Source organism: Catharus ustulatus, chromosome 8 (genome assembly GCF_009819885.2).
Source record: "Catharus ustulatus isolate bCatUst1 chromosome 8, bCatUst1.pri.v2, whole genome shotgun sequence".
In the NCBI taxonomy this organism is placed as follows: domain Eukaryota; kingdom Metazoa; phylum Chordata; class Aves; order Passeriformes; family Turdidae; genus Catharus; species Catharus ustulatus.
The window spans coordinates 36188091-36216059 of NC_046228.1; positions in this window are offsets into that span (position 1 = coordinate 36188091).

Sequence of the window (27969 nt, forward strand, 5' to 3'; positions counted from 1 at the left end):
AGTGAAAGTCCGGGAGCTCCGAGAACTCCTAGCTATGACTCTAGGGCAATTGTTTCTTTGTATCAAAAACCAAAAGTCCAATTTCAGAAGGCAACAGCACAGAAGGACGTTCAAAACATCCAAAAACACAAAGTATCCTGCTGATACTACGTAGCCAAAAGTAACTCCAGCTCTATCTGACTCAGCGTCCACGGAGACAGGAAAATTTCTCCCCGAGAAATAAACCCAATCACACGAAAAGCCACCATCTCAAGCAAGACGTGAAACTCAAACACCTACACAAATTAGAATGCAGAAAAAACCCTTAATAAACATCCACCCAGTTAAAATAAAAAACAAAAAAAAATTAAAGACATTAATCCAAGCGACGTTTGCCCTCAAGAAAGTTCAACAGCTGTTTTACCCATCTCAGAACTAAATTTGTCAAAGCCTATATATTTTGCAAACCTTACTAAGTTAATATTTGTCCTATTAACTCGTTCTCTTGCAGTTGCAAAAAACATGTTTTAGCAATGCAGCAAATACATGTTAATGTCTTTCAAGTGTATGTTGAAGTTAGCACCACAATGTTTGTTACTGTTGTTTGTATACATTGCACTAGCATTATATGTTATTAGCCATCCAGAAAAACTTTAAAATATTACTTTCTTTAACATTATAAGTTTAGTGAATCGAAATTATGTGAATTGGTTTAGTGAAAAATATTTCACGGTCAAATTAAACTTGCATAGTTTTCTACCACTTATTAAAATTGAGTAAAAGTTTAATCTAAAAATATAATAGAAAAATATTTTGCCTAGTTTAATGTTTCAGCCCTGGCCAGGTTGGAATATTAGCTAAGCAAAAGAATGTTTACTATCAAAACCCTCTCAGTCTATTTCAATTGTGGCCAGGTTGAAACTCTCTGACAAAGGGAGAAAATTGTAACATTCAAATATTTCTGAGTTAAAATTGAAATCAAGTAATTTGGACTAGTTGATTTAGTCTTGCAAAAGCTAAAACATTTTCCTTTGAGATAAACATGAAGAATCTTATCCGGAGAAGATTCTCCTAAGTTATCGTGTAAAAGGAAAATTCTTGAACAATATTAAACACTAAAATCGAATATCAACAATTATAATTTTCACCAAGCTAAAGTAATTCAAAGCAAAAATGAACTAAAGGAGTGAGAACAAAGTCAGAGGCTAGTGCTCATGGGGCGAGGGTATGCGGTGTCCACTCAAATCTATCAAACCAGACCTTCAGAGTAAAACTAACGAAAGTTGTGAGATTCTATTTGCAGGAGCAAATCATCAGACGCCCCCGCAACCCACGCACCCCACTACCTGAAGAGAGGGAGAAACCATCAAGCAGCCTGGCACCGCCCAAGATGCCAGTGAACCCGAAGGGAAAAGAAGCTCAACCGGGACAGTTTGAGCCATGGTTCAACTGGTCCCCATGGTTCACCACCCTAATTTCTTCCCTAATAGGCCCATTCACCATAATCTTACTAACACTAACCTTCGAGCCTTGCATATTAAACAAATTAGTGCTATTTGTTAAAAAGTGTTTAGAAGTGGTTAACATTATGTTTGTCGAACACCGACAATTACTTTGAAGCGTTCCTGTTATTAACACACTTACAATTTTATGTACTAATCTTACTAACCCACAAAATTTTTTATAACATTTACCTTTTACACATTTTTACTAACCATGAGAGAGGGGGGAAATGTAGAGAGTTAGGGACATGCGTGCGGAAGATATCATGCTGTACGGTCAGTTAGGACACACCCCTCTGCAGTCAGACCTCTGCCCTGTACCTGGCTGTACCTGGCTGACGTAAGCAGGAGGAAGTGACACTAACTACCCAAGCTAAAAAAACCCTTGTGACCCCTCAATAAACGCCATTTTGCTGTCCACCACATTGGTGTCAGGAGCATTTGGACTGAGTGGCCCTGTGGTTGGGTCACCATGCCAGGCCAGAACCAGGTCGCCATGCCTTGAGAAGGCGACAGAGAAGGTGAAGGAAAAAACTCCGCTCACCGTTTGTGTCCCAGTTCTCAGCGCTGTTCTCAGAAGCAGGAAGCTGTAGCAGTGTCGGAGTGCAGGGCAAGTCCCACCACAGAGAAAAAGAACCTCTCTCCTCCGCATTTGGGCTGGCGAAAGAGCGAGTGTCCCCTTGGAAGGACAAAGCCACTCAGGGCCATCCATCCCCACCCCTTTCTTTTGTCTTGAACAATTAGAAGCCAAGGGAGTTGCCCTGCCAGGTTTCTGATAATGGGAAAAAATTCTCCACCGAGGGAAAGAGTAAAAACTCCCCCAATCCCCAACAACAGCGTAAAGAGAATTTTTCATCCCTTTCATCATAAACTTAATGATATACAATGTACCTGCTTGGCTAAAGGGACAGTCTGACCCAAGAATATACCACAGGAGACAGGAGTACAGAGATGAAACTCATTGTCTGAGTTTCTGTTGTCTTTGGGGTGGTTCCAAACACCCTTTGAGGATTCTAAGTGGAATACTTTACAAAAAAGTACAGGGTATGACATACTTCACAAAAAAAGACAGGCCAGATTCTCAAGTCACTTCAGAAAACTGTATTAGATTTGCCAACAGGAACCTCCTGGCCAAGGTTCAAGCACCTGGATACTGATACTTTCTACACTGGTCAACTTCACTTTTCTACACCTCTCAAGAAATGCCACTGGAAAATATATCATGAACGTGGTGAAAGAAGGTTTTCTTCAAATGATTCATATTAACCAGTCTTAGAATTTCCACACCTCACCATAAAAGCTATGGAAAAATCTTGGGTATGGAAAAAGAGTGAAATCTTAAGCTTTATTGTGAGATAGCCCATGTAGTAGAAGCAGGAACCAGAGGACTGCTCAAGGTGACTGACCTTCTTTCTCTGCCCAGATTCAGCTCTTCACCCTCACTGGAGGACCAGGGAACTAAGCTACAGACTGCTGTGGGAGGGAACAATGGTTTGGGGTTTCCTTACAGAGAGAGCCTGCAGTTCATACTCATGTGCGAGAATGTGGGAAGACAAGTATTTGGCAGAAAGCGAATGAAAGGTACTTGTGGTAAACGACAATGAGGGTTCAGAGCTGGGCAGACAGATGGAGGTTTGCATCAGTGAGAACACGCAGAAAATGAGAGCATCTTAGTGGCATATTTAATTTCTGTAAACTTGTTCTTTTAGGCAACAACCTAAGCAGCTGCATTCATTTCATGCACAGACATCTCTAAGGATCCTCTCATATATGGAAATCACTGAAATCACAAATGAAATACATCTGTCTCCCTGATGCATTGCAAGAGCCTTTCCACCAGGCAAAGCTACTCAGTGCAGCACACTCAGAGAAAAAATAAGCAACAATATACAGAAAAAATGCTCAGTTGTGTTCCTCTGAAGCTCTAGGAAACCATAATTAATTACTGTTATTTACAGAGGAAATGCAATTAAACCACTTGGGGTGGACAGCGCTATTATCTGATGGGAGGAGGGATGTGCAGCCACAGCAAAGTGTGATACATGAAAACATATGTTTGCAGAGCAGCTGATAAGTATTTTCTCTACCCTCTTCTCGCTTGTCAAGTGAGTATATTCCTGAAATTTGCCCCAAATGTCATCATCACTTTCTGTTAATCCTCTCAAAGGTGTATGAGGATCGTCTAATGACTAATGGCATTAAAAATCTCACTCCTGTTTTGTGTTCAGTGGACAGCACAAGTGAAGGATCCCCACTTCCTGCCACCAGGAACCAGGTGAGGGGAGGCCGCACATCCCAGACAGCCAGCACCTCCCACTCCAATGTACTTGCACACCCCAGCTGACAAAAACCAGACAGCACACAGTGCCAGACGAGACAGATACAGCCCACCTGCCTTTTTACTGTACTTGCACAGATAGCAGTATTAGTTTTTCTAGTTTTATTCCTTGTAACAATTTTTTTTCTGCCTGTTTTGGGAGTTGGAAGATTTCAACTGCAATATTATGCTTCAGTCCTCAGTCTTCAGTCCCATCAGAAAATGTTAGTTTCTTGGACAGAATATGAACCATCATAGTGGACTAACTTAGCTTCCACTTCTGCATGCTAATGTGAGAATTAATGCAGAAAGTACCAACAATCTGAACAGACAATTTATGGTTGGACAAAAAGAGAATGACATATAACAAAATATTTGCTTTCCTTAAAGTGCTTTTGCACTTCTGCGAGCTTTGTTGATGTCATTTCATGACATTTCACTTGCTGCTGGAAAGGCCACCTTGAAAGTAACAATAATGCTCGACTTTGAAGATCTGAACCATAAGATAGTGACAGAAAAAAAAAGACATTGTGTTTATCTAATCCTCGCACTTCCCATCTGACTTAGATTTGGACTTCAGACACTTAGCAGCAGAGGATGGCAATTCTGCAGATGTAAATGTACATGCAGTTTTATGGTTTACACAGTAACCCTAATCTTCCTTAATGTTTGGATTTGGTTTTTTCCTTTCTTGCCTTCTTGATTAACATGAAGGTCTAAGAACATTTCCATACTAATAATAATTGTACGGCATTTTCAAAAATGCTCATTAAGGTGAACTGGTGAAACAGCTGAGTGATGAAACCTGAGAACATTCTCACTGGGTAATTTCAGATGAACTATCACTTCTATTTTAGTCGCTGAACATTTTATATGCTGTTGCACTACTTAAAGGGTTAAATAATTACTAGATCTAAATGAAACTGGTAGAATATGATGGCTGATTTTTCCTGAACATTTTCAGTGACTTGTCACTGGCATTAGAAATGAATTTCAGGAATCAGCTTCCAAAAATATACCTCTAACATACAATTTTCCTATGAAAATTTTCCAGGGAAGTATGAGTTGCTTTTTAAAACTGGTTTTCCAGAGCAGCTGTTAATATTTCTCACACATACTAACTGATTAAGAGACTGTGTCCAGCAGGTCAGGGACAGTGGCAGACTTGGAAGGCAGAAAATTCTCTGTGCTTTTCAACACTACTCTGATATTATTTAGCCTCTACTGTGAAAAATAGTATTTTACTCAAGAACCTGGAGTGGTGAGGCAGGCACAATCACTTTCCATGCACCCTACTTGCATCTGCTGCCACCAAATTAATAATACTAACAAAATAGTTATAAGCCAACACAGAAGAAACCAAGGAAAAATAATTTAAATGGTTTCTCTTTACTCATCTGAGCCCATATCACACTCAAGGGAATACAGTGAGATATATGCCAATCAAGAGTCTAAAAAGTTTAACTGTGTAGCTATATCAACAAATATGCTAAATTTAAATTCTGAAATATTATTTTCAACGGAGTAGTCTTTCCTGTATTTACAGTGTGAAACTTAAAAATTTCAAAAGGAATATTTCCCAAGTTAGATCTTGAGAAAACATATGGCATGAAGCCCAGTTTAATGAAATTAGGACTAAGACTGAAAACAGACATACATTCTTCCAACATTGACTCATATGCAAATCTAGAGAAAGAATCTCAGTAACCTCCCCAGCTAACATAGAGCTCAAACTCAGTCACTACATTCACCTTATTAAACTGATATTTCACCCTAATTATGCATGGATGACTTACAGGGGAGGAATCACGAGCTCTGTTTCAGGACTGTGGAAGCAGAGTTCTGTAGAAAACCAGTAGCAGTGGAAGTTGACTGGAAGGGGATGTTTTGAAATGAATGCTATTCTGCATTTATGGATGGTTATAATATTACCTCCACTGTTGCTGAAGTTTCAGATGCCTTCTTATCAAAAGTCATTATTTTAAACAATATTAAAACAAAAATTTTCTCTGAGACATGGAATATTAACTCGCCAGTTATATTCTGCCTCTATTTTGCACCTCTACAGTATAAACAAAGGTTTAACTCATTAAAAAAAAAATTGGCTTGGTTAGCACCTGAGAAATATTTCACAACATTAAGAAAAAACATTTGGCCATTTCCTGTGGTAACCTAAGCCTGAGAGCACCAAAAATTAAGACATTTGAGACACTTTGTAATGAACCTTTTCCTCAAAAGCCAAATCTCAGAGCACAACAAATCCAAAAGCTACTGCCTGCTCACTGGCATTTTAAGGAGCCTTAAATTTTGCATGCACCAACATCCGCTAGCTTTTTCTCTCCCCAAGCCGGGGAAGGCAAAAGAAAAGCAGGCAATCAGGACAAGAACTCCTCCAAGCCACAGTTCATCCCCAAGGGACTCTCTCTAACTACCAGCTTTCTGAAAATGGACGGAGGATAGAAGATAGCACAAAGGAAGTGCCAAAGCCTGCAGTGGTATACAAACCTTCTTGGCTTTTCATCGGATGCAGCTGGAGTAAACAGAAGAAAAGGCTAATGAATATCAGCGCATACAGCAACACTGCCACTACCCATACTAACCCTGTACTTCCCTATCTCTCCATGTCTTCCAGTTCCAGTAAAGGAAGACCAGACCCGGGATGCAGCCCCCGGGCAGGATGAACAGAGGAGGTGCTTGTTGCTCTTGCAGTATTTGCCAATTTATCAGTTTCATAATATGTAACAAGAAGAGCACATGATTAGTCATCAATTTATTAGCAGGGGAAGTGAGCTGCCTCCAGAGAAACCTGGAGAAAGGAAGAAAAGTCAGGTCCTATTTATCAGCCTTTGGTCTCATACTCCAAGTAAGACCTAAAAGTCAGGGAATACGTAACAGTACAATTATCAACTCTAAAGCTGCCTTTTTGCAAGAAACGAGCTCAGGGCCATTGACTAAAAAAGATACCCAGCCACATGAACAAGATTTCTTCCAGAAACCTCCGTTGCCTTTGAACAAACTATTTTTTCCACAGAAATTTAGGTAGGAAGCACGGGGAAGGTAGAGCTGCTTAGGTGTGTTCATAGTCATGTAGCCTAGAGGGGAGCAGCTTCAGAACCTCAGCCAACCTAGGAGAGTTCTTCCAAACCAAAGTCAGCCGCTCCTTTCTTGTTAAGGGGAGGACTTGACAGAAGGTAGAGGAGGTGGGGGAGGTCTTGACTTCAAGGCCATCGCACAAGAGGTCTAAGAAGAGAGATTCAGATGAAGGACTGTGCACCTTCCCACAGATCTAAAACTTGCCTGGACTCTGTGAGGGGAAAAAGTGAGTGTGAAGAAAGAAAAGAAACCAAAAAATCTTTGCTAAGTTTCCATTTCAGTGTTTGACATGACATGTTGTATGAAACAAAACCAGAGCTTATGGAAGCTGGTGGTGAATGAATCGAAGATGCTGTTCCTTGAGTCAAAGAATCCAAAGTCATCAAATCACAGCATATCCCGAGCTGGATGGCACCCCCAGGGATCCTCAGAGACTAACTCCTGGCCCAGCTTTCACAGCTGAAGGGGAGCCAGATGCAGGACCTGACCAGGGCACTGGCTACATGACCAGTCCCTACCCAGTTAAGTGGTAGTTAGCAGAGCAAGATACCAGTGGCAGAACCTTCTTGCAACAGGTCAGGCTGCAAAATTATTCACATTTGGGTAGTAAAATACAGCTTATCTGTTCTGTGGCTGCAGTGGATAAGGCACGTGGCGTCCCACCTTCACTGCTGTGGTAATAGTAACAAAATAGAAATTCATTCTGAACACAGGCCTTTCTGCAGGAATACAAATATACCTTAATTACACAGTTGCACTGCATTTGGATTCTAGATATCCTAAATGATATTTTTAGGTCTAATTCATGTCCTGGTCATGTAAAATGAGAACACAGTCTTTTGAAAGCACTGTAATTACATCTGGTCAAACTGCTACAACAAGAAAATCAAGCCATTATGAGTACAGGCTGGAGCCTGGGTAGACACTCAGCAAGCACAGACCAGAGCAGATTCACTGCCCTGGTGTATTTACAAAACAGCAGAGATTACATTGTTAAATTAAAGTGAAGCTGATTCAGAATAATTTTGTTAGGAAGTCATAAGCTACGCTGGTGCCATTGTCTAGGTGATAAAACTGCAATTATAAAATTTATTTTTCTAATTTCAAATCTTAAAGGTAAAATTGGAAGGACAGAATAAACATCAATATATCATCATGCCTACCAAGTATGATATTCCAGAACTACTGTTATGCTTACAAATTTATGGTATGTGTATTTCAGGAAAAAAAAACATTACATGAATCATACTGTGGCATAATGAAAAATAAAGAGGGTCAGGGATGTTGCTGAAAAGCATTAAAGCTTCTTTTCAAGTAAAAATCTATGAACCTACAGATCTTTCATGTTTTATAGACTCTGGATGTGATTCTTCTCTTCCTGAAAACAACTTTACATGACAGAAATTAGGTAACAGTTACTCCTGTCTCACATGAAAGAGAAGTCAGTTTGGACATTGAGTGAATGCTCTGAGATCCTCTGATCCTCTGAAAGAGCTCGCCTGAAGTGTTAGGAGAACAAACCTTCGTCATTTCCTGCAATGTGTGGGTGCGAAGGTTTGTTCTTACTACAAGAGTCCCTGCGTATCCCAGCCCAAAAAGGACACTTCACAGGCTTCCATCTTAGTGAACTGCCTTTAAAGCACTCCCGTAACAAAACCTTTACTGATTTTAATGGTTATACCTGTGTGGGTTTTTTAAACAAGAAAAAAGGAATGCTTTTTCTGTATGTTTCCATAAAGAAAGAAAAGATCCTTTTGATCTTGTTCTCTTCAGCTACTCAGAACGAGTTTGGTCAGGCCACAGGTATTAAAAATGCACAGTATCTAGAGAGACACTTTTTAGGCAAAGATAAATAATGAACAAGTAAAAAATAACCTATCAAATTCAAGGCTGAGGTTTATTTAAAAATGCAGACTTCTCTTTTAACAGTTCAGTTTCTAATGCCAAAAGACACAAATTTCATCACTATGAACAGTAAAGGAGAGGGAGAAGGAGGGATGTCTGAGCCTCTAAAGGATCCTGTCTGCCTAAATTCCTATTTCTATTGTTTAGGACACCACCAGTACCTTGTATGCTTCAGCAATCCAGGGAAAGTGGCAGGAGACCAGCTTGAAATGAATAGGACTCTGTAGGCCAAGCTTTCTGCATGGAAGAAAGCTCTGCATGGATATTCTCCTCCATGGATAAAGGAAGCCTTCAGATCTAAAAATACCCATAGAAGGCACAAACAAACTCAAAAGAGGACAAAACTGATTAGCAGTTTTTGTATTCCATTTTAAATCATCCTTTAAACTGGAAATGACATTTTGTCACAAAGCCAGATTTGCAATGCCTTTTATTTCATTTTTGTGACAAAACCCAGCAGTACGTCTTTTGCAGTTCTCCCTTATTTATTAATTCTATGAATAAAAGATTTTTCTGGTGACTAACTCACTCTGACTTTTTGGCCACCAATCCTGCCCCTTTTATTCCTTTAGGCAATGGATTTCCTTGCAAATTTAAATGGCAGGCCTGAAGAACTCTAATGATGGTGCTCTATGCAAGTGGTACCATTCTTTCTTCAGCAGCTAATTTACCTCAAGAAAAAAACAAAAACAAAAAAAAACCCAGTACTTCAATTACGGAATTTAAATTATTCATAAAGAGAAAAAATTCCACATCCTGGTCAAATATTTCCTTAGATGATGCATGTAGGCACAACTAAACAATACCATTTTTAAACCAGTTAGCACCGAAGATGAGAAGAATCACTAGTCACAGCAAACCTGGAGCAAGCACAGTAGGAGTATTTACAGAAGTTGAACAAAAGGCACTTGCTTAGCTTGAAACAACAGAAACCCACTTTGTATCACCCTAAGACAGGAAGAGACATCTTTCTATAGATCTCAGCACTCAAGTTACTTTAATCACAACAAACTTTTTTTCTCATTTTAGCAATGTAACTATGCCAAATACCCCATGGCAAAATGAAGAAATCACGTTCTCTAGGCAGCCAATGACAAGCCACATATTCAAAAGATCCAAGATCTCAGTCCTGGATTATTATCCTAAACTGGATAGTCAACTTTTCACATACTGTTACTCCATAACAATGCAGAATTCAATTCAAGCACCTGTAGTCAAGAGCAGCCAGTGCTCTTCAGATCAATGCACAGTCCTACAATAGACAATTGTGGAACAACATGACCATATGAAAGTTCTTTAAAACCCAGCACTTCCATCAGCATTAAATAAGCTCTAGAATGAGTTATTATCTATTCTCAAAAGTCATAGGAACCGGTGCCAGAAAACTCAAGCATAAAACATTTTCCTGTGCAATAACATCGAAGTAAGTAAGGCATTTATTATCTTCATTCTCAACTGAAAGTCAATGGACTCTCAGAGTCTTGTTTAAAAACACATTCCCTCCATGCTGGGCAAGAGAAAGACCACAGAGCTCCTGCCTGAGCAAATGAAGAGAACAGTCAAACAGGATTCCTTGATGCTGGCATTCCCCAGTGAACTCACTATCGGGGGGATTTCTGACAGTGACCCTGACTGCAGCTGGTTCATAGTTGCTCCAAGCAGCATCTCAGCTCAGCTTTCCCCTACTCGTCTTTCCAAAGAGTGGGGTTAGCTCTGGACCAGGTACACATTGGTGGAGCAGGGAAACAGAGCAGAGCACTGAGTTTCCATCAAAGTATTATGCCTCTTTTGTACACCGATGTTTTAAATTTGTGCATCACATAAAATCAAAGGATGAAAACAAAGTAAAAATGTAAAGTCCATAAAGCAATCCTTGTCCTAAAGTAAATTATACAGCCACTAAAGAAAGAAGTCAAACTAAAAGGAGGAAAACACACTGTAACAATGGGCACTGGACTGAAATGGAAACACATAACTTGATCACGTCCATCCCTACAAGACATGCAAGCAAGCTTCTACCTCTGTCTGTATCATCAGAAAATGACAGGTTTGTACTTTATTTCTTTCATAATACCAGTTCGAAGAGAGCACTGAAGCAATCTTCGTCATGATTCTGTGCAGTAACAGAATTGAAGGGATGCTGTGTGTGCATACTGCAGAAACCAAAGCCAAAAAAGACCTTTCAGACTTCAGCCGTGACACGTTCCGTTTACACTTGGCATCACAAAATAATGAACGTGTGTGTTAACAGCAATAGAAATGAGAGATGTCATTCCCTATAACCTCTGTTGGTGCATGGTGGAAGGTTTAGGTGAGATCCTGGTGAATTCAGCACTGCTTTTAGACAACAGTGACACCAGTCCAGGTTCTCTTCAAAAGTATTCAAAGATCCTCAGAATGCTACATTCCTTCAATACAGTTCCTCCAAGAATGTATCTATGTCACGCTCAAAAGCCTCCCAAAACAGCACATGAGAAGAGCACAGATCAATCCAAGAATATGGGACACCAAAAACATGGCCAAGAAAAGAACAAGTTACACTATTTCAGACTTCTTGTCATAGAATCATGGAATCATTTATGTTGGAAAAGACCCTTAAGATTATTGAGCCCAACTGTAATCTACCACTAAACCCTAAGCACCACACCTACAAGCCTTTTAAATTCCCCCAGGGATGATGACTCCACTGCTTTCCTAGGTAGCCTATTCCAGTGCTTGACAACCCTTGTGGAAAAGAAATTTTCCCTACTATCCAATCTAAATCTCCACAGGTGCTGTTCTTGTGACTTCATCTTTCTTTTTATCTCAAAGCCAGAATCTCATGGTCCTATACCTGGAGAAAGCAGGAGCAAGGGACTGATTCTCACAACTAGTGAAATTCAGGATTTCATGGCTAACATCAGTTCAAGGATCAGCTTTCACTAATCTAGTGACATCTGTGACTCTTGACAGGAGGTTGCCACAGCCCTTTCACAGGAAGATCTGGTCACTTTTGACTTCAGGTGCACTTTTGCACTGCTACAGAATGCAGACCTAACACCATCAGCTGTTATTTTAACTCCAGGTATCTAAGTTAAAGGCACGGTACCACATTTGTCATATCCTGTTTTTACACATGCTACTACAGGAACCTTTCTAACTAGGACGAAGGCCAAAATCAAGTGAATGTGAGATAAATATTCATTGAGAGCACAACTAATAGGGTTTCATAGGGATTAAGTCAGGAAATTAGAAAACAGAGTATGAGAGAATATATTATTAAATTATGCATTTCTCTCAGCTTATGAATAATATAAACTAAAATTGATAAACAAAACTCTAGGTACCACCAGCATTATGCAAAAAAAATTAAAGTAATTGTAAACTGCACAATCATTTCATTAATGATGGTAGACATCTTCACCTCAATGCTTTTATTTTAATTTGCCTATTGCGTAATCTAATCTGTAGGTGCAAAAATATTATTAAATTACAAACCCTCCCAGAAGACGATGCATCAGCATAATTTAAAGGGTCAGAATTGAAAATTAACATTTAGTTTTCCATCATAAGAGCTTTGATGTGTTTAGATTAATAATATCAGACATTGCAAGAGCACACACTAGTTACTATGGATATCCTTACGGGGCCCAGTCATCAAGTTGCTCCCTGTAACAAGGATTAACCTCTGCTCCCACGCTCCTAAAGGCACAGGCCAGAAGTGGGTGAAAGTATGAAACAAGATCTCACTTCAGGGGTAATTTTTCCTCCAGATATTAACTGATGCATAACAAGACAATGAAAAATTAAGTCCTCCAATGTAATGTCAATTCAAAAAAAGCTTCTAATAATCTCTCTATCACGTGTAATTAAGAATTATTGAATATTTGCAGCCCTTACTCACCTGTTCTCATCCTAACCCTGTGGATATATGGTCAGATGACTTTAAATGGGCACACAGGGCACATTTTGAACAGTAAGTGTGAAAGAAATGAGTAAGTGCTAATGGGATTTTCAGAGCAGGAGTTACATCCAACAAGATTCTGATAAAACTCACTTAGTACCTATCTGGAGTGTTAACTTCTTAAATTTTATAAAAAGACCCGCATGAACAAATTTTATATGATACCCATTAAATACTTAGCGCATGTGTAAATTCCAGTGGAACCTACAAGAATCAGACTATGTATTACTGATTAATTACAAAAGCCAGTGAACTGCAAGCCCTTTCCAAGCTGGAAAGGTGTCACATGGAAAAGGCTTGTGTATTTCTTTGCTCAGCCATGGTGTTTTAGGTACACCCAATGGAAGACAGGACAGCAGTGATTAAAGGACTTCCATCCTGCTGTTACCAATTGATTCTAGGGGTTCAGTTTTCCCTTTTATGGTATGAAAACAAACTTTTGCAGATTTATCAATGATTCCATAATTGAGTTCAAAGTAGTTGTTTCATTATCTCAGACTGTGACTCAAAGCAATGACAAAGACATCAGCTTGCATCATTTCTGGCATTCACCAGCTCCTCAGTTTGAAAGGTTTTCTATGAGGCCTAGGCCTCTTCCTAAGCATTTATTTTGCTGCTACTGACAAAGAAAGTATACAATAACATTTTAAGAGAAGATCATCAGTTCACAGTTTCAACTGTTCGTCTTTAAACCAACACTTACAGAACAAAAACCCTGTTGGATTATTAGCAAAATTCTGACTAACAAAAAAATATAGCCCCTAACCAAGCCTAAGACAGCATCAGCTTCAGGTGAGAGTTCAGAGTTCAACAGGAACTATTCCTGCCTCTCAGTCCCTCTCTCATGTTTCGTATTAGCAGCATCATGCCTTCAGCCTGGATATGTATGGTCTCTGTTATTCTTACCTTATTTCACCACTGAAGCCACTTCAGAAACACTGCACTTGTCTGGATAGGACTAAAGTGATGTAAGGCAAAAGAGGTCAAGATGGGATTATATAAGCAAAGTATATAGTAAAGTACAGTAATTTCACCATTACAAGCCACACTGACTATAAGCCGCATCTCCAGGTGTCAGCAACATTTCGTTCTTTGTCCATACATAAGCCGCACCTGATTATAAGCCGCTCTGTCATTCGCAGCAAGGACCTCTGTGCAACAAAGATGTCAAGTAGTAACAGAATCGTGGGATCGCGGGGTTTACTGGCTCGGCTCAGGCCGTGTGGGCTCGGCCCGCTCGGGGTTGCCAATGGGGCCAGGTGGCCCAGCTTGGCGCTGCTGCTCAGCGGGGCTGCTCAGGGCCAGCCGCCGCTGCCACCGGGTTCGCTTGCCCCAGGCCAGCGCTGCCCCGCGGCGGCAGGCAGGCACAAAGCCCCCCTGCTCGCTCCCGCAGCGCCGGTGGGAGGCAGGCATGGAGCCCCTCCGCCCGCTCCCGCTCTTGTGGCGCTGGTGGGAGGTGAGCACGGAGCCTCCTGCTCCCACGGCGCTGGCAGGAGGAAGCGCCCTGCCTTCCCCATGGGCCACAGGGCCAGCAGGAGGAAGCCCCTCGCCTCCCCCCTGAGCAATGGGGATGGTAGCACGGAGCCCCCCGCCTCTCCCCTGGGCCATGGGGTTGGCAGGAGGAAGCCCTCCGTCTAGCCCCCCCTGGCACTGCCAGCACGGACCCCGCCTCCACCCGCCGTGCAACAGAGAAACCAATTTGTAACAATCGCGCAATCCCAGGTTTTACTGGCAGGTGCTCGGCTCGGCACCTCGGCTGCACTTCCAGGGTTGGAAATTTCAGAAATTTTTTCACATATTAGCCACTCCTGAGTGTAAGCCACATTTCCAGGGTGGGAGCAAAATTTTAGTCAAAATGGTGCGGCTTATAATCGTGAAATTACTGTAATTCCTAAGTTTTTTCACATCTCTTTTATGCTGCTCTGGCAGCCTCAGGCAGTTCCTACCCTCTTCAAAGTTACTCGGTGCTATTAGGCTGTTGAGAAGGGATCTGTACCAGACATCATTAATTGAGATCTACCATTTTCCTAGTTCCTCAGAATGAGCATGATGATAACTGCATTCTTCATTACAGCACGTCAGCCGGAAATAAAGTAGTAACTGCAGCACACCTAAGGATAATACATTTGAAACTCCCACTTCCAAAAACAGGCAAACATACTGATTTATCTACAAAGGAAAATGAGCTTCAGTTCTGCAAAAATTTTCAAAGACCACCTACCTGCCTTGTGACACAGCGACCAGTAGCAGCACAAGCCAACCTTGAGAATTGAGCAATAGCAGAAAGTCAAAGAAACCACAAGGCCCTTTATAGATCTTTGTGATATAAACATTCCCAATACCCACACAGGGGAGAAAAGAAAATTAAAATGCAAAACCAGCACAGAGAAGTACTGGGGCCAAGCCAACACCAGAAAGTTCATGAAAGCTCTAAGATACACCAGAATAAGAGTTCACTTCTCAGCACATGGTCTGTGCACTACACGGGCTTAAACAGTTCAAGTCTCTTTTTGGGATCTCTGCACTCATTTGAGTCATCTCCTCCATGACAGGGGTTTATAGCATTCTGAAAAACATTCTGTACCACCACGGTGGCAGGGCCAGGGTGACCTTTGCAACACTCATTTCAGGGGCAGCAGTAAGACACTCATACATACACGTTTTGTTCAGAAGAGCACCTGCAATATACTTTGGCAGTATTCCAGAGCAACAAAAACAACAAAGTTCTCCTTTTTTCACTCCTAAGAAAGCAGAGGTAAGCACCACAGAAGGGTCTTGCCAGTTTTCTTGGGCACTTGGAACAATAAAGAAATGGTACACTGTCTCCTGTTGCACAAACACAAGTTAGTTTTGACAGTGTCAGTGCAGATTCCAGCTCTCTAAGCAAGAGGAGGCTTTATCATCGGAAGCATGAGAAGGATGTCAGGATTCTGCTCATGACTAGTGACTTCATGCTGTAATGCTTCAGGACTACACCTTGAGTTAAATAGCTTCAGAAAATTAACTAAAGAATTACCCAAGCAAGAGGAGAGTGAAAAGCTTCATGACTGCATCCTGTACTTTGAGATGGACTTCAATATCTGCCTCAATGTCTCCCTTCAGCTTGTAGCCACTGGTGATGTGAGGTGTGGATGCAGGGGCAGGGAGGGAGAGAAGGAAAGAAGAAAATTAAGAGGAAAAAAAGGAAAGAGAACCACCTGAAAAGAGAGATAAGTGACTGGGGAAATCACAAAACTGGCTTGTGCAGTAAAAAGCTCAGCATATAGAATTGATTGAAACTTTCAATATGAGGGAACAAGAGTCTCATTTCAGCTGCTGATCAGTTAAGATTCACAGCCACAATAGAAAAGGCTATGTTCCATGGCTTCACCTCCTGATTATTAAGAACAGTTTCTACTCATGGGTCTTTGTTTCCTTAAGATAGATTCACACTTAGTAATTTCTCACCTGATGAGCACTATACAGACAAAATTCACAATCAGAGCTCATAATAGCTTTCACATATTAGTAGACTTTTATGTCAACAATCCCCATGGCTCAGAAAACCTAATTCATACAGGGAAACTTTTCAAAAGCATATGGCCTCGAAAACAAGTCAAACAGAAGAAAATTCCCAACTAAAAACAAAAAAGGAAAGTTTCAGGAAAGATCTATAGTTACGGGCACACACAGTTTACAAGACTAAAAGGAATACAAGCAAGTAAAAAGAACAGCAAGTGCTGGTACTACCAGAACTGCAGCGTGTCTGTAACTGTCCTAACTCACCAAAAACCAAGAGTTGCCCATCTCTGATCCCTGGATACCATCAACAGCTGACACTGAAGCACAGCATTACCAAAGACTGCCTGTGTCAGGATAGCTGTTTATCCTCTCTGCCATCATGAACCTGTTTGTGCAGATCCCAAAACAAAATCTGTTAGAGAAACTAAGGCAGAATTGAAACAGTCAGAGGAATAAATTTTTCCCCATTCTTTTGGACAAAAGCAGGCAGTGAATAACTGATGAATTTTTAGTCAATAGAGGATAGTTATGTGTGAAGCCTCCTTCTTCATTCAAAAATCAAGGATTAGTTTTAGTTGCTCTTAAGCAAGAACACAAAATGTGCAAATGTAAAATGTGTGTAATAAGAATCTATGCTGAAAAGCATCAAAATGGGCAGTATAGTATTTTCCTGAAACTCCATATAGCCAGCCTATTGTATCAGATCCTCATCAGATTCAAACTGCAGCATTGGTGACATGGAGAGTAGGAGCAGCAGCAATACACGTCTTCCCACATGCTCCTTTCCTAACACATATGGCTTGCTCATTTACATGGAGGAAGCAGAAAAAAGGCTGCAGGCATGTGGTTTTACCAACAGTTAGCTATGGAAAGGAGAATTTCTACTCTCTGGGGTCAGAAACCACAGTTGCTCTTGGTGCTGGGACCAACACAGACATTCTCCCCCATCACCATGAAAGAAGTAAAAGTAAGTTCTCCTGTACACAACTTCCTCATGGTAGTAAATGAACACTATCACTGTATTGCTGCCAGTCACTGAAGCTAAAAAGTTGGCCACCAGTCCTGACAAAACCTTTACAGCTCTATGAACATTGTGTGCATGCCTCAGTTGCTTCTTCTTGCTTTACACTGTTTGTAAGGGACAGTGATGGACTTTGCTTGAGCTCACAGCTTAGTGTATGTGTGGTCTGTGATAAACCATAAGAACAAATGGTGGTTCTTCATGCTTGGGAAAGATCCTATGGTCTGCCATGATCAGTCAACCCACACTCCTCCTTCTCTTCTGGAAAAAGGAACAAAGGACACATGCAAAGCATACACTGCTTTTGAGGATGAAAACAAGAGGATGGATTTCAGCTGCAAAAATGCTACACTGTGGTCTCTTCTCTCAGGGCATATGCAAAGAGCCCTGAACACTGACCAACGACACACACCCCTTTTATCATCAAACAGCCAGCATGTGCTGGCCTATTCATAGAGAAAAATTACTCATCTAGCTGTAGGTTCCGTGTTGTGATCCCTGATGCTCCTTAAGGGTAAGGGAAACTCACTCAGAGTTGATTTAGTTCTTCCTGGTGAAGCCCTGAGAGCAGACTATGGTGAAACAGCAGGACTATCAAAACAACTCGGCCTGACAGCAGAAAAGGGTAATTCACCTTCCAGCAAAAGGCACAGGAGGCCAGATCTGTGGATCTTAATTAAAGAGACTTCAGGCGTGGAACTCTGATCAAGAAGCTGCAGAAAAAATTTAACATCCCTCCTCATCTTTGCACTCAGACTACATCTAAACATTGCAAGTTCTTCTTGCACAACACCTCTTAAAATATCAACTTGCAAGATCATGTAATCCCAATCTCCAACCAAGCTCTCATTCAACACTCAGCAGCATACTGTAGACATCCCCTTCCCTGTCTGACACATGCAAAGCCTTGTCCCCACCTGTCACTGACTCCTATCACACTGTTTTCCTACTTGTTCCCACTTCTCTACCACAGACGTATGCTACTCGTTTTCAATAGCAAGGCCTTGGCAAAGCTATCCTTTCCTTTGCCATCAGCTCTTACACAAACATCGCAGACTGCAACCAGCTCTTCAAACTCCCTTCAGCAGCCTGGGAGCACAGCAGGGCCAGGAAGTGAACACCCTGCTCACACTGGTCAAAGCTGGGATAATTCCACAACCACAGCACAGATGGTATCAGCTGCTTGTAATGCCCCAAAAGATCACTGGGTGATTGTTGGATCCCAGAAATCTGGAGTTTTTGAGCTTTCTGTGCTTCCAGGCACAGAGCCCCTGGAAGGCACTGCTTTGGACTTGAGGCCTTAGAGAGGGCTTCTGCGTATGAATAATGAGCTAGAAATCACAAGTGTGTAATAGATTAGAAGTGTGCATTTTCACAGGGTGATGGGTTTTAAATTTGAGGTTTCTATAGTATAGCAATAGGTATGGAACAAGGTGGAGGATTTTGGGTAGTGTCTCTTTATTAATCTTCCTTCCTTTTCCTTCTTCATGGGTTTCAGGTAGTAGTCTCTGGTTAGTCAATCAGTGTCATGAGAATCTAGTTATTAGGTCAAAAGTATAACTAACATAGATGATAATTCTCTATTGGACTGTTTAGCTTTAAAAGACCTTGAAGTAATTGCACTAGTGGCCATTTTTCCTTACTTCTAGCAAGGAGCTGAAAGTGCTGTTGTACTTTCTGCATTTTCTGATAAGAAATAATAAACAACCAAGCCGAAACACAGAAAGCTATCTCAATCCTGTTTCTGTTAATCCTGGCTCTGAGAGAAGACAGACCAGACTAATCACAAACCACTAATAAGTGGTGCAAAGCCCCAGTACCCTGCTCACAGGTGATGACTTGAAAATGGACTGAGAAAGTATCACGTCTGTCTTTGCCCTGACAACTCTCCAGTTGTATTCCGCTGTGGCCATTCCTGCCCAAGGCAGGGTCCTTGCCCTGCAGGACCACTACTAAAATTGCTTTTGCTCTGTCTGTAGCATTCTATCAAGTTCTCATCCAATGTAGTCATAAATCTGTCTCACATTCCTCCCTGGGTAAGATATTAATTGCTATGGCATTGTTTCTTTGCAGAAACAGACCACAGAGAAAATTCAGGTCTCACTTCACTGTAGCATACAAACCATTTACAAATATGCAGCTGTTAACTAACAACTCAAGTGAGGCAAACACATTCAGCAATTCTGCAGTTTACCTCTGGGGCAAAGAGGACAAGAGGGATGGTAAGGCACCTCCCAGTCAAAGATATTAATGTCTAAAATAACATTCAGATGTAAAATTGTGGGGAAAGTCACAGGCAACAGCAAGGTTGAAGTGTTATTTGAGGCAGCAAAGCTGAGAGTTATGTTTCATAATGATGTGCAATGATCAGATGCAAATCCCAGCATGTGGCATCAGAGCTAGGCAGCCAGTCCAGGGAGTCTGAGCATCACCCTCTGCCTCCACAGACTACAGTAAGTTCATGTGTATAAGGCACACCCTTTTGACTAAAATTTTGGTCTGAACCCGGAAGTGCGCCTTATATCCCGGAGTGCCTTATATATGGACAATGTTGGGAAATTTGCCAACCTGGAAGTGCAAGCCACGAGCCAAGCCAGGCGGTGCGGCGGACAGGGGGGCTGCACGGTGGGGCAGCGCAATGGGGTGGGGGGGACGGCACAGTGGGGCGGGGGGGCACGCGGAGTGGCGTGGAGGCCGCACGGGGCAGCATGGCAGGGGGGCCATGCAGGGCGGGGCAGCATGGTGGGGGAGTGGTGCGGCAGGGGGTGCCGAGCCACGAGCTGAGCTGCACCAGCTGGTGCCGGGGGAGGGTGGGAGTGCCAGGGCCCATGATACGGGGAGGGCGCCTGGGGGTGCATTTAAAAGCTACGCTGATCTGTAAAAAATGTTTGCAAATCGAGCACCTGCCAGTAAACCCCACAATCACAAGATTCCATTACTAATTTGTTACTTTGTTGCACGCAGATCCTCGCTGCAAAAGAAAGGTGCACCTTATACTCCAGTGCACATTATATATGGACAAAGTTCAGAAATTTTCTGACACCCAGAAGTGCGCCTCGTATTCCGGTGCACCTTATAGTCGTGAAATTACTGTACATCCCCATCTGCTGTGACTTGGTCATGAGCAGCAGCCTCTCCTGGACACAGACCCATGTGCAACAAATGCTCACAGATCACATTTTATTTCCAGCAACTAATTTCCCTTTTGGATGTTGATCATGTGCCAGGCAGAAAGGCTAGAGACAAATGTTGACAGGTGAGTTTAGGGCAGATTACCATTTCTGAAATACTCTAAGATGTGTAGGTTATGTGCAACCTCCCCGTGAAAGTAATGTACAGGACAACTGCTGACTTCACTTGGAAGGATAAAATTAATTTTAAAAAAACCAACACATAAAACTGCCAAGTCACTGTCTTTGTTAGCATTTGCCATAACACAGACAAGCAACCTGTATAAATGGTTTTCTTTTGTTTGGGTTTTTTTTTTAAAGTTTGGAAGTCTAACATTCCTAGACAGGACACTGATCTTGACCTGAGGCAAAAGAGATTTTGAGTACAGTAATTTCACGAATACAAGCCGCACCAATTTGACTAAGATTTTGCTCCTAAACCGGAAATGCGGCTAATAATCAGGAGCGGCTAATACAACCTCAGAAGTGCCTGCCAGAGTGCTGAGCCGAGCAGCTGCAAAGTCGGCATTTTGCGATTGTTACAAATCGCTACTCTGTTGCACTGCGGGTGGAGCCTGGCTCCCTGTAGGCAGCACGGGGGGCGGGGAGAGAGGCGGGAGAGCTCTCTTTCCTCCTCTGCCACAGCCCAGGGGAGAGACAGGGGGGACCCGGCGCCGCCATTGCCGCGGCCCAGGGAGGAGAGGGGGGACCCGGGCCGCCCCTACCGCGGCCCGGGGAGGAGAGGGGGGACCCGGGCCGCCCCTACCGCGGCCCGGGGAGGGGGGGGGAAGCCCGCGCCACCATTGCTGTGGCCCGGGGAGCCGACGGGAGCCCCGCACTGCCATTGCTGCGGCCCGGGGAGGGGGGGGGAAGCCCGCGCCGCCATTGCTGTGGCCCGGGGAGCCGACGGGAGCCCCGCACTGCCATTGCTGTGGCCCAGGGAGGGGGGGGGAAGCGCGCGCCGCCATTGCTGCGGCCCGGGGAGGGGGGGGAAGCGCACGCCGCCATTGCTGCGGCTCGGGGAGGGGGGGGGAAGCGCGCGCCGCCATTGCCGCGGCTCGGGGAGCCGACGGGGTGCTTTGTCCCCGCCCGCCGCCGCCGCGGCAGGAGCGGGGAAACTCCGTCCCTGCCCGCCGCCGGCGCCACGGGCGCGGGAAAGCTCCGTCCCCGCCCGCCGCCGCTGCCGTAGGAGCAGGGGAAGCTCCGTCCCTGCCTGCCACCGTGGGGCAGCGCCGACCCGGGGTGACCGAGCCCAGTGGCAGCGGCGGCCGGCCCCGAGCTGCAGCACCGTGCTGGCCCACCTGGCCCCGTCAGCGGCCCCTAGCGGGCCGAGCCTGCACAGCCTTAGCTCAGCCAGTAAACCCCGCTCTCCCGCGGTTCTGTTAGTAATTGCACGCGGGTCCTCGCTGCGAACGACAAAGCGGCTTATATTCGGGTGCGGCTTATCTATGGACAAAAACCGAAATATTTGCCAACACCCAGAGATGCGGCTTATAGTCAGTGCGGCTTGTATTCGTGAATTTACTGTAATCATTGACTTGGGAGCAACAATCACATCTGGAAAAAGACAAAATAAATGAAAAAAAAATAAAAATGTTCATTTTCTCACTTGCATCATGGCCTGAGATAGCTCCCTATTTTTCAACTTCATCCAAAAATTCCAACTTCTGTAAAATTCATCTACACAACTATCAATACTTTGTGTTAAACTCAATGAAGCTTTTGAAAAGACACTTACTGTTTCTCATTCAGAAAAGTAATATAATTTCAATTCTATTCTTCCCTTTATCCTGAGAAGAAAGTTTGAGAGGCTTACCATCAATAAAAAAATAAATGCCATGTAGCTCTTTTGCCTCAATTAATCTGTGCAGTCTGATGCCAGTGCTGTATTTGCCAACATATCTATAGCAGTTTAGTGTGAGCAGTGATCACAGCCAAGGCCTGAATGTTGGTTTTCTGGCAAATTTCCATTTCAATGCAGAAAATGTAGAGGGCTTGAGTGAAGAACAAATGTCACACTTTGTGTGGATATGCTGTTCATATTCTAATGTTTTGATTTTATTGTTTTAATAGATTTTTCTACAGCTTTAGGAGGTGATAAAACAGCTGCATAGCTTTGTAGCAGTCTAGACCAACACACCAGTCATAATACTGTCATCTAATATTCATTTCACTTACTGCAACAAGAGAAGGATTAGACTTTTTTTTAAATTAGGAAAACCAAAACGGCTTAACAACTTACATTAAGTTCCTGGTGTGGGAACTGCTGCAGTAAAACTTAATGGTGGGAAAAGAATTCTATGAGACTCAACAAGAGAATGATTTTGTTTGAAGTAGCTGGATAAATCCATCTTTATATTTCATAGCAAGATAATGAATGAGGAACAAAGTACATTTGTTGGGGTTTCCCAGCATGGAGAATGTCTCAGTGAGCAGTTGTATTATTGATAGCACTAGAAAATTACAAATTTCAAAATGAAATGTCTCACTATCACATAACAGTGGATACCATAACAGTGAAGACATCATCTCAACTGTACTGAAATCACAGGTTTTACTGGTATCCTACTCAGTCTCATCCATGAGCTGAACACACAACAAAGTTTCTGAAAACCAAATAGCAATTCTATCTCATCTCACTGCTCAACGGTTGCAAACTAGGAGTTTAGGGGCACTTGTATTGCTTTTCCACTCAGTTGAGAGCAGTCTAAAAGGGAACATGTCATGGTGTTTCACATGAAGAGCAGGAAATTCTGACCTGACTCCCAGGAAAGAGCTGTCAGCTGTGCTGGTGCAGGGCAATGAAGATAAGCATTTCTGTGGCATAAAGTTCTGTTAGCACAGAAAGCTCCAGTGACTGAAAAATGCAAAGTTGCTTTGGACCTTGCAGTTATACCCAAGAGTAGTACAACAGCCTAATTAACTTATTTAAAATATAGCCAGTCTAGAGGTTTGAAAAGTCAAATTAAACCTCACAGGACCCAGAAGGAAGGACTGTGCCAGCATTCACTGAATAACCTTCCTATTTTCCAGCAGATTAACAGGCACACCAGTGCTGCTCACGCCTCTTCCCCAGCTTGTGTTTCCAGGGTAACAGCAGATTTTATCCCCCTTTACAAGGCAGTCACTTGCAGTGTCTGCAATGTTCCCTTTGAATGTGCTTCTCCACCATCCCACCACCAGAAAGGGCACTCCAATTTGTCTGGGGACATTGGGAACAGCTGTGGCTATTAGTGTCCTTAGACAGCTGACAGCACTGCTTTGACTCCACATCACATGAGATGCTGTAGGTAGACAGCAGGAGTTTCTGTATGTGTGCTACATGCAAAAGCAGTTGCATTAACCTTCTCTTTTTATCACTTGATTGAATTCAGTGGCTCACAGAAAAACAGAGGAATTTACACATTCCCTTTTGTTCAGAGGCTGTCTTCTCTGAGCCACAATACACACAGGGTAATGTCTGTGGGCTAACCCAGAGTGAAGATTGAGTGTAAAACAAGCTTTTTGTGAAGCTGTGTAACAACTTTGCATCCTCACCACAGCCAACACGTCTGGCTGAAAAGTAGTTAAAGTAGTACAGCAGTTCAGATGAAGGAAAAGATGTAAGTGAGGGGTGGCAGATTGTATGTTGGACTACTCTGAATCTAGCTCTATCCAGACTCTCTCAGTGTTATTTTGGGCTAGAGAAAAGGAAGTTTCACATGTTCCAACCTTTCTGTCTGATAGCACTATGCTCTGACCAGTGTTCCCACATTTCTTAGGTACTCTCATGCCCCAGAAGAAAGCAGCAGAATACAATACACTTGAAGATGTATCTGGCTGTCACTTAATCCCCTTTGTTCTCAAGACCACAAGAAAACTTGTGCCACACTGGAATTCCACACCAACACTAGACTGAGGTTTGCTTTTCTACAGACAATTTGTTTGCCATATGTTGCTTCTGTGACCCTGTACAGTATTAGCAGTGTCTACAGCAAATAAAGCAGCAAGACAATGCATCATTGCACTGGGAGACAGACTCAGGACCCATGCAGACATCCCATAACTTTTCCCTACTGCGTTACCAGCACAACAAAGCAGGTGACAGTCTGGCTCAATCTTCCATTCCTGCTAAAAAGAACAGGATGACAATGTTTAGGCATTTACAAATGCATTATGAACCTAAGCAAAATGCTGCTGCTTCCTTCAGTTCCAGCAGACACCTGTTAAAGCTCTCAGCAATTGCTCTATGCTGCAATAAACAGCCATGAGGAACAAAAATTAAACCTTACAGGGATATCATCATGATGGACTGGCACAAAAAAGCATATACAAAAATCAAAATATTATGAAGTCATACAACAAACCAAAACCAGACAGCATGTCATTTTATGTGATATCAACACTGTGATCTAAGAGAAGACTTTTTTCAAGGTTTCTAATATTTTCACATACAACTATTCATAAACTTCGGCAGGATTCCACTCTACACTATGTAACATTTACAGAAATAATAGAAGGATTGGTTTGTTGGCTGGTCTTCAGTTACTTACAGATAATTTCTGTTGTCTCAATCTTCTATCAAAAGATAAAGAAACTAATTGTAATGAAGAATTAATTGAGGAAGAAAGTAAAACAACAAACCAACCCCCCCACACCCTCTAATCCACCCGTCTGGTTTTGCAACATGCTTAGTTGTGCTATGCAGGAAACCGTTCTGAACGAGTTTACTGATTTATTCTGGTCTTCAAAGAAAATTATAGTTCTAAAGAAATACCCATATAAACAGGCTTCTTTTTAATTTCTCGAACACAAACCAATCTGCCCAAGCACAAGAGAAATATGCAGGAAATAGAGTTCAACATTTTTAGGTGAAAATTAGGTCTTTTAATTATAGAGATACTCATGTCTTCCACACTACAGCTGTCTGCAGACATTGCTCTTTTCTGCTTATTCATTAAGTTATTGAAGCTGCTGCTTGCAGTCAGTGCAAAGGAATGTCTTAAAAAGGAAATTAGTGCAAATACTGTGCAATACTGGTGTCCAGTTACTACTACCTGACAAACTAAGGAGCAAAGGGTGGTTGTCTACCTCCCACAGCTAAAACTAAAGCAGTTTTAAAATTTCAGTAACTATCCCCACTTCAAAAGCTTTAGTTAAAAGTATTTTGCTTATAGCACATCTCATTGAAACAGGAGTATTTCCATTGTGAAGTCTGGCAGGAGTGTAGCATGAATTGGTATTAGCTTAGATTTGAGTAACCTCTTGGAGGTGTCATTTCATTGATTTCAACTAAACTACTTCTGATTTGTGCTATTATAAGAAATAAAAAAGATAAAAAGGAAGTGTTTTCAACTTGATTTTGCACCAAAGAACTCAACAGCATTAATGCCACTGACTGCAGTGAGTGCCAGATTCAACTCAGCACCTGAAGAACATAATTTTTAGAAAGTGCAGTAAATGTTATTACACCTCCCCAGAAGGAAAGACCTAGATGGCCAGTTTCTGACACATTTTTTGCTGTCCTCTACTTGGTCTGAAAACATTAACAATGAAGGGTGAGTTTTAACAAAAGAAAAGTTACCTTGGAGATGTCTCTCCCATTGAACACATGTAGAGTAGTAGGTGCTGATGTGGTTCTTTTACCAGGCACTAAGGTCTGTATGGGACTTGATCCTGTTAACACCACATGGTAGTTTTGCTTTTATCACCTACCAGGACAGTCATTCCATACGTGAGGGTGACTTGAATAAGTACCAGTGTGAACCCTGGAATTCATGTGGTGAAAAGGAGACTTTAGGTAAAAGTGTCAGAAAGAGTTACTAGCCTTGTTCCCAGATATGACTGTGGCAGAAACAAGAGCCTACTCTTCATTTGGCTGCTCACTATGAAACTGTTAAATGTTGAACTATTTAGTATGTAGGGATATCTATCTTTCCCAAATAAATAGAGGAAAAAGCAGCATTTAAACAATCATAAAACAAATTGAATGACTCAGCCCAGTGTGTTTTCTGGATTCTTAAAAATTTGCTATCGCTAATGGTCCTTGCTTTCACCTCACACCATTAATTTTGGAAGTCATCATTAATCTCCAAGAAAAGCATTGAGCTTTGATTATTACTGCTTAATTACATGGAAAAATAGACAGAATGTCAATATTAATTTTCTTTACAACAGCCCAACTAAGTTATCTTCAATTCTCAGCGCATTCTACATCTGTCATTTTATGCCAGGTAATGATCAATAAAATTATTAATTTAAACAAAGCTTTTTACTAAGGAGATAGAAAATCCTTATTTGAGCTCATGAACACCCGTATTTTACCACCCAACTCCTATTGTATTTTTCTTACCATATGTGAGCCCCCAAGGTAAAGCCATTGCAAGCTTTACCTTGACATTTCTATGTAAATTGCTTGAAGTTATGCATGGAAATCTCATAAGACAGGTTCTGTCTTTCAGGGAAATGGGAAAATGTTCTAAAGCCTGAAAGGACAAATGTAAAATCAAGGTCATGAGAGTAAAGGTGGACTTCGATATTTAAATCAGAGAAGTCTAATTTCTCAGACAGGCAGGAAACTCCTTACATCTTTACACACTTGTTTGAAAGTCTCTACCAGCCCCTTAGACCTTAGCTTTCCACAAGCCACAAGGGTAACACTTGGTGAAAGTGTCCTGTTTATTAAATCAGAAAAAAAAAAATTTCATTACTTTCCACAGCTAGTCACTGAATCACTAAGGAGCAAAAAAATTTCAGAATTATGAGAATAAAAGGCAGTTTTTGCATGTACTTGTCAGCCGAAGCATAGTAAATTCTGTTTCCATGTCATACCTGCAATAAGGTCTTCTTTTGCTCCTTCATCACTTTGAACGGGGAAGATGAGAGGCTTGAAATACTCAAAATCTCTATATTTAAAGAAATCTACAGGCTAAGCACATGAAGTAGAAAAGGAAGGAGGAAACAGAATGAACTCAACTGCACTGAGTTGGATTTCTTCTACAGTTATCAGCAGCAAGGCTCCCATGAAAGATAAGCGTGGGTGCTCATACAATGGAGGGAGAGCAGGAGGGCATTAAATCAAAGTCCTCACAAGAGTCAGAATTGGTTTTTATATAATTTATTTTTTTTCCACCATTTGTGTTTTACATATAAACTGAATCACAGAAAAATGTACTGAAAATGACTTCTGGAGACTCCATTATTGATTCAGTATCAAATAAGTTGACATCACCAGACACCTATCTGCCATGGTCCTAAAACCCCTAAGGGCTCATGCAAGTTCCCCAGATAACCTCACGCCCTGTTAACTCTACCACTGCAATGAGGGCATTTTGCTATTTACTAACTGAAACAAACTGAGCAGCACCACAAGTCCAATGCCTTGCTTGTCAGCCTAGCAGTAACACAAATTCTGTCTTCAACAATTGCATAAGTATTGAGAAGCTGCCCCCTCAATCCCCTTCATTCCCTTCTCTTTAGCAGAAACCAACCCAAATTTGTTTATCCTTCACAGGTCACATTCTCTAAAATTCTTATTATTTCCCAGCTGTCACGCATTT